We start from the raw sequence: 7,640 nt of genomic DNA, 5'->3' as shown, positions 1-7,640 counted from the left end.
TCTATTAGTCTTTGCCCTAATTCATTCCATATTCCAAGGCCAAATTTGCCTATTACTCCAGGTATTTCTTGACTTCCTACTTTTGCATTCCAGTAACCCCTATAATGAAAAGGACATCTTTTTTGGGTGTTAGTTCTAAAAGGTCTTGTAGGTCTTCATAGAGCTGTTCAACTTGAGCTTCATCAGCGTTACTGGTTGGGGCATAGACTTGGATTACCGTGATATTGAATAGTTTGCCTTGGAAATGAACAGAGATCATTCTGTTGTTTTTGAGATTACATCCAAGTACTGCATTTCGGACTCTTCTGTTGACCATGATGGCTACTCCATTTCTTCTGAGGGATTCCTGCCCGCAGTAGTAGATATAATGGTCATCTGAGTTAAACTCACCCATTCTAGTCCATTTCAGTTCACTGATTCCTAGAATGTTGACATTCACTCTTGCCATCTCTTGTTTGACCACTTCCAATTTGCCTTGATTCATGGACCTGACATTCCAGGTTCCTATGCAATATTGCTCTTTAAAGCATCGGACCTTGCTTCTATCACCAGTCACATCCACAGCTGAGTATTGTTTTTGCTTTGGCTCCATCCCTTCATTCTTTCTGGAGTTATTTCTCCACTGATCTCCAGTAGCATATTGGGCACCTACTGACCTGGGGAGTTCCTTTTTCAGTATCCTATCATTTTGCCTTTTCATACTGTTCATGGGGTTCTCTAGGCAAGAATACTGAAGTGGTTTGCCATTCCCTTCTCCAGTGGACCACATTCTGTCAGATCTCTCCACCATGTACCAGGTTAAAGTGTTTAGAGAGTTCATCTGACTAAGGAAATACCCTCTTACCCTCTAGGGAAAAAAATGATCATAGCCACAGGATGATAAATTGTTCCATGATCTTAGGTGGTCCACAGTGGAAATAAATGAAAAAAGAAAGAACAGGGGCTTCCCTGGAAGTCCAGTGGTTAAGACTTTGCCTTCCAATACAGGGGGTGCAGGTTCAATTTCTGGTTGGGGAGCTAGGATGCTACATGGCTTGTGGCCAAAGGACCAATACATAAAACAGAAGCAATAACAAAATCAATGAAGACTTTTTTTTTTTTTAAAGTAGAAACAAATGTCAGAATTATCCTAAAAAACTCATCAATAGAAATTGCTAACTGTCAGGAAGGAGCTGAATATATGAGGAAACAATGCAGATTTGAGCTTATGTGACTCAGAGAATGGTGGTACCGTTAATAGAAATAGAAAATCATGAAAAGAGGATGTTTTTTGAGGAAGAAGATGATGAATTTGGTTTGTAACCTGTTGAGTTTAAGGTACCAATCTAATATACTTTGTGTTGGAATTTGGGGCTAGAGTCAGGATTTGAGCTGTAGTTTTCATTCATTCATTAATTTGTCCCAGAAATATTTATTGAGCATCTAGTATGTGCTGGGTGCTGTATCAGTCACTGGGAATACAAAGATGAAAAGTATAAGCCCCATTCAGGTGAGGGTCCTTTTGCTGTACCCAGATTTTGGACCCAGGAACAACAGGAAGACACTCCTCTCTTGATACATAATTTTAAATAATCAAGATCAACAATGTGACTGTTATAATGTGCATGAATGTTTATATATTTTTAGCTCTTCTATGATTATAGGCTTGGATTAGAAGGAGTTTCATCACACAAACATAACTACTTATAATTTATAACCCAAGGTTCAAGGAAATCTGCCGTGATTATCAGAAGAAACAATTTGAAGATCTGTATGTATGTATGACTTTGATGCATAATTAGCTCATTTCATCTACATATCTAATGCAGTAAAATGGCACTGAAAGAGGAGCCAAAAATACCAACTCCAATGTCCTGGAATTTGGAAGGCTTCTATTTCTCAGTGGGACTCATCAAAGGGTATAAATTCTGTGGAGAGTCTTAGGGTTTCAATCTAGAGCCGTTTTCAAAAAGAAAACAATACCACCTACACTCAGGCCTGGAAGAAGCAGGGATGACTATTTTATCCGATCTGTATTATTTTTCCGATGGGAGAGGGTGGGGTTATGAAGGCAAGGTGAGGAAAAATGTGAAGAGAACTCATGAGGTAGAAATTCAGGGCAAATGGGGAGAAGAGTCTTGAGAAAAGGGGATATGAGTTTAACTGAAAGCCTGAACTTTCACTTCTTCATTATCCTCTTTTTATTTGCACAGTATCATGCAAGTTTGAATGATAGTTGTCTTTTCCACTTTAGAGAAGGAAAAAAACTCAGAAAAGTTAAATGATGTAAGTTACAGGACTAAGAGCTAGAAAAACAGGGGTGTTCCCCATGGTTTTGTCTAGGATTCTTTGCACTGTACTGAACTGTCCGGAGATGCTGTGTGCTCTGGTGCTCTGTCCTACACTATGCCTTTGTTCAGGCTTGCAGCTGAGCTTAACTGTCCTTCCTTCTCTTTCCAAGGTTTAAACCCTACTTATCCTCACATGCTACCTCCTTTATGAAACTTTCTCAGATCCTAACAGTTAGTACTCAATAGCTTTTCCTTTACCTCTCTTATGATGGCTCTCTTTCTCTGTGGATTGCATCATATTCTCTCCTGGCATTATAATATTTATTTACATGAATGTTTTATCTCTACTGGTAGACAGTTAAACTCCTTCAGGATAAGCCCTGGATCTGAACCATTTTTATTTTCTCACAATACTTAGCACAATGCTTTGTAGGCATTTAATAAATATATACTTCATGAGTGAGTGAGTGATTTAGTGAGTCTTCAGATCCCCTGATCCCTACCAGTTAGATAACCCCCTTGCTTCTTCAATTCAGGGCAGGACTGAGGCACCTGAGTGTTGTGGAGGGGGATAAACAGATGCAAAAAAGAGGACAAGGTTTGCTTTACTTTTTGCAGATAAATGATAGGAAGATATAGAAGTAGTATATGGATAGGCTTAGAACTGAGATGCAATCTGTATGATTGTCTGAAGGTCTTAGGAAAAAACTTCCAATTGCTTAGCTCATGTGAATTGAAGTAATTAGCACTGTATGTATTTATATTATTTGGCACAAAGAGAACAAGAATATATTGTCAAGTGTGTTACAGGGAGTTCAAGAAAAACGAAGAATAAACTGAGATTGTGGCCTTTCTTAGACATTTTCACTTTGGACAGACACCACAATGGCCTAATGTCTGAATTATCTATTTTGGAGTCATATGATTCTGTCCACTGCTAGACTTCCCAGTGGGCTTGGAACAACGCCAATTAATTCAGTGGCTCCCTGACTCACTGAAACTACAGTGAGTAGTTGTAATTTCCCAAAAACTACACTGAAAAAGTTTGGCATAGCTGTGAGCAAGAACTGGAGATTAGGATGAGGAAGCAAATGGAACTGCTGCCATATCCTTGGATGAAATCACCCCTGTGCCAAAGAAGTACTAATTACTCTCTCAGAGGGAGGAGACCAGGAAAGTAACTCAACCTTAATCTCTTCCTTGACTGCCTCAAAGAGGAATAAAAGACTATTCAGCTAATTTAAAGGACGAGAATGGTGGTGACCATTCTTTAAAGAATCCGTATGTATGTTGAGCAATACTTATTCTGGCATTCTCTTTCACTGACAGTTTCCTAAACAACTAGTAATTTCCTAAAGAGCTAGTTAGTTTCCTTCTTTCAATAAATGCAAAATGTAGAAATCAGGAAATTCAGATGAAGGTGCTTTGACACTGTTTTGGTTTGCCAACCAAGCAAAGAAAAACATCTACAGGGAGAAAATATCAGACTGACCTCAGACTTGTTCACAGCAATATTAAATGCCAGTGGAAAAGTGCAGTGCTTTGTACAGAGTTCCAAGTTAAGAATTGTATACCCAGCCAAATTATTTTCCCAGATAAGAATAACAGAAAGACTTTTCCATTATGCACAGTCTCAGGGTGTTAATGAGCTCTGCTTGGGAAAAAAAAATTTGATGATGAAATATGGACAAGTAAATGATATATCACAATTATAAAGAATTAGGAACAGGAAAGCCATGATATGTATTGACTCAGTTCAGTTCAGTGGCTCAGTCGTGTCTGACTCTTTGCAACCCCATGAATCCCAGCACGCCAGGCCTCCCTGTCCATCACCAACTCCCAGAGTTCACTGAGAGTCAGGTCCATCGAGTCAGTGATGCCATCCAGCCATCTCATCCTCTGTCGTCCCCTTCTCCTCCTGCCCCCAATCCCTCCCAGCATCAGAGTCTTTTCCAATGAGTCAACTCTTCGCATGAGGTGGCCAAAGTACTGGAGTTTCAGCTTTAGCATCATTCCTTCCAAAGAAATCCCAGGGCTCATCTCCTTCAGAATGGACTGGTTGGATCTCCTTGCAGTTCAAGGGACTCTCAAGAGTCTTCTCCAACACCACAGTTCAAAAGCACCAATTCTTCGGCACTCAGCCTTCTTCACAGTCCAACTCTTACACCCATACATGACCACAGGAAAAACCATAGCCTTGACTAGATGGACCTTTGTTGGCAAAGTAATGTCTCTGCTTTTCAATGTGCTATATGGGTTGGTCATAACTTTTCTTCCAAGGAGTAAGCATCTTTTAATTTCATGGCTGCAGTTACCATCTGCAGTGATTTTGGAGCCCCCCAAAATAAAGTCTGACACTGTTCCACTATTTCCCCATCTATTTGCCATGAAATGATAGGACCAGATGCCATGATCTTCGTTTTCTGAATGTTGAGCTTTAAGCCAACTTTTTCACTCTGCACTTTCACTTTCATCAAGAGGCTTTTTAGTTCCTCTTCATTTTCTGCCATAAGGGTGGTGTCATCTGCATATCTGAGGTTATTGATATTTCTCCCGGCAATCTTGACTCCAGCTTGTGCTTCTTCCAGTCCAGCGTTTCTCATGATGTACTCTGCATATAAGTTAAATAAGCAGGGTGACAATATACAGCCTTGACGTACTCCTTTTCCTATTTGGAACCAGTCTGTTGTTCCATGTCCAGTTCTAATTTAACGTATTTAAATAACCTACTAAGGCTTTAAAAAATAGTCCTTTTGAAGTGAAATGAAAGTAGTAATTATAATTTGACTTTCAAAAGGAGATTAGGTAGTGCTTATAACTATTTAATCAAAGGATATATAAGATCAATCACTTAGTGAATTAAGATAGCCTGAGGGACTCAGTGTACCTGTATGATAACAGATTCGTAGCAGTTGTTAAATACATGGATAAGTAAGAAAAGGATGGTCACATATTACATCTTGTTATTTCAGTTACTGATTTCCTGTTAAAATAATCCTAGTTCTATTTTAACTTTATGTACTAGTTTTTTGAATTTTGAATATTTTGAAAGAAAAAATACTGAGAGCCAAAAGAATGAGAAACAGAGGGTAATAAAAGTTTCTACTTGGCCATATTTCCTAGAGTGATTTTGAACCTATCTTTAGGACTGAGGCTGATTCTTAGAAGTTATCACTGTGACCAGGTATGTTTTCACACAGCCACTTTTCTCAATCGCTTTTTCCCCCATGGTGTGACACATGCCCCAGTGAGGTTTACATGCAGGGCACACACCCACGTGCATGTTGTCCAGGGTTGTGTACAATTTCTAACTGGGAGCTGTAAATCTACAGCTGTAACTCTCCACTTCAAGAAGGCCTCTTGAAAAGAAGTGCATCAGGGTGCTTTCAGCTGCAAGTAACACTCAAGATTGCTTGCATAATAGGGGGATTTATTCTTTCACAAAACTAAATCCAGAGTTAGAGTGGATCCAGAATTGATTAGTTCAACAAGTCAAAAACATCAAGACCAGGCTTTCCATCTTTCCACTCTGCCAGCTTCAGAGTGTTTACTTTCATTTTCAGGTTTATCTCCTCATGGCCACAAGGTGACTGTAGCACCTCCAAGCTCTATGTTTTCACATAGCTATGCCTACAGTGTAAGAAAAGACAGGGCATCCCTTTCTGGTGTCTCTTTTTGAGAGTGAAGGAGAATCTGCTGGAAACTTCCTGACAAGACTTATTCTTGTGTCTCCTTGTCCTAAATTCTGTCATGGGTCAATTTCTAAACAAATGTTTGTTGCAAGGGAAATGACAAGAGAGGCTCTGAAGCTAGAGTTCTGTTAGCAGGCAGGAAGGCACAGGCAACCCACAGTGTCTATCAGAGTGAAAGTGGCATTATAGCAGTAATTTTCAATTAGCTATAACATCTATATAAACACTTGAGAAGTGTTCTTTGCACCACAATAGTAGTTGTTACAGGCAAGATCCACTGGTGAATGCTAAAATTAGTGGGTGAAGCTTTAAGGAAAAACAGGGTATTTGCATAGCTTGCAAGTATTTCCCCAAAGATATTTAGTTACATGTATGAATTGCATTAATGTTTTTAACATATATTCACAAATTCTGCCAGGAGGTGGAGCTTAATTCTTCTCCTTCTGATTGTGAGTTTGATTTAGCACCTTACTTTTAAGAAACAGGGTATAGAAAGGAAAAACAGTAATGTTACAGTGAAGAAACCTGACAGATACTACCTTTCCCAAATAGTCAGGGTTAGGCAAGATGGTATCCTGGATTGGATCCTGGAGGAAAACAAAAACAAAAACAGAGAAGAACATTAGTGGAAAAATCCATGAAATCCAAATAAAGTCTGTAGTTTAGTTAATAGAATCATACCAATGTTAATTTCTTCATTTTGTAAATACAATTTGATTATGCAGGATATTAATATTAGGGGAAACTGAGTGAGTGAGGGTATACAGGAACTCTATGTGCTATCTTTGTAACTCTTCTATAAATCTAAAGTATGTCAAGATAAAAAGTATTAAGACAATCTGGTTTTCAGAAGAAGTGAGTCAGTCAGTCATGTCTGACTCTCTGAGATCCCATGGACTAATACAGTCCATGGAATTCTCTAGGCCAGAATACTGCAGGGGGTAGCCTTTCCCTTCTCCAGGGGATCTTCCTAACCCAAGGATCAAATCCAGGTCTCCTGCATTACAGGCGGATTCTTTACCAGCTGAGCCACAAGGGAAGTCCAAGAATACTGGAATGGGTGGCCTATCCCTTTTCCAGCAGATCTTTCTGACCCAGGAATCGAACTAGGATCTCCTGCATTGCAGGTGGATTCTTTACCAACTGAGCTATCAGGGAAGCTGCTATCAGAAGAAAGATTTCTTTATTACCAGGACTAATTGCTTTGGACATATCTTGTAATAAATTATGGCACCCCAACGTTTCATGATACTTCATTTGGTTAAGAGCAACTGTTCCTTTCATTCATTCAACACATATATTAAAAGGCACCTACTATGTGCTAGGCATGATGCCAAACAGGAGTACCAATACTGAACTGAAAAGATACTGCCCTTGCTCTCCTACAGTTCATATGCCTTTGACCCAAACTGGAAAGCAATGTTTGTTTTTTTTTTTTTATTTTCTCTCCAACACAATAGAGATTTGCAGAAAATCTCCAACTTTTGGAAAGAGTTTTTTTTGAAGTATAGTTGATTTACAATATTATATTAGTTTGAAGTGTCCAACATAGTGATTCAGGATTTTTATAGATTATACTCCATCTAAAGTTATTATAAAATATTGGCTATATTCCCTGTGCTGCACAATATATCCTTGTAGCTCATTTATTTTATACATAATAGCTTGTATCTCTTAA

Source organism: Bos taurus, chromosome 14 (assembly GCF_002263795.3).
Source record: "Bos taurus isolate L1 Dominette 01449 registration number 42190680 breed Hereford chromosome 14, ARS-UCD2.0, whole genome shotgun sequence".
In the NCBI taxonomy this organism is placed as follows: domain Eukaryota; kingdom Metazoa; phylum Chordata; class Mammalia; order Artiodactyla; family Bovidae; genus Bos; species Bos taurus.
Note: the sequence above shows the minus strand (reverse complement) of the source record.